This window comes from Platalea leucorodia (genome assembly GCF_965183815.1).
Source record: "Platalea leucorodia genome assembly, chromosome: 13".
NCBI lineage: Eukaryota > Metazoa > Chordata > Aves > Pelecaniformes > Threskiornithidae > Platalea > Platalea leucorodia.
This window is the reverse complement of record NC_138835.1, coordinates 17,512,899-17,513,195: the sequence shown is the minus strand read 5'-3', so window position 1 is coordinate 17,513,195 and position 297 is coordinate 17,512,899.

Below are 297 nucleotides of genomic sequence, written 5' to 3'. Positions count from 1 at the left end.
ACGAGGCCGCCCCTCGCGCCGCGCACCGCCCCTTCCGGCGCGCGATGGACGCATTTCCGGGGGCGGGGAGGGGGCGGGGACAGGCCGGTGGGGCGGGGCGGCCCTGGCCGGCGGAGGGGGCGCGGCGCGGCCAGCCCCCGCCCTGCTCTCGCTAACGGAGGGGCGGGTGTCAGCGCGGCCGCGGAGCCGCTCCGGTGTTCCCCGCCAGCCCTGTGCGCAGTACTCGGCAGAGCTGCAGAGAAAGCCGCTCTGCACAAGCCGGTGGAGACCCGGTTCCGGGCGGCCACAGCCGGTCCC